Below are 201 nucleotides of genomic sequence, written 5' to 3' on the forward strand. Positions count from 1 at the left end.
TGGAGCTCACAAGTCATCTACGTCAGGCATGAAAGGTCGTTGTGTGGAAAGCTGTTAATGGCATAACAATATAACAAAAATACAAATACAAACCTCTTATCATATCTTTACAGTACAATGCACATTACAAAAGACCGCAAAAACTGAATAGTAAAAGGCAATATTCATTCTGCAGAAAAAAAAATCATATGAAAGTCTGTT

Source organism: Penaeus monodon, chromosome 22, assembly GCF_015228065.2.
Source record: "Penaeus monodon isolate SGIC_2016 chromosome 22, NSTDA_Pmon_1, whole genome shotgun sequence".
Lineage (NCBI taxonomy): Eukaryota > Metazoa > Arthropoda > Malacostraca > Decapoda > Penaeidae > Penaeus > Penaeus monodon.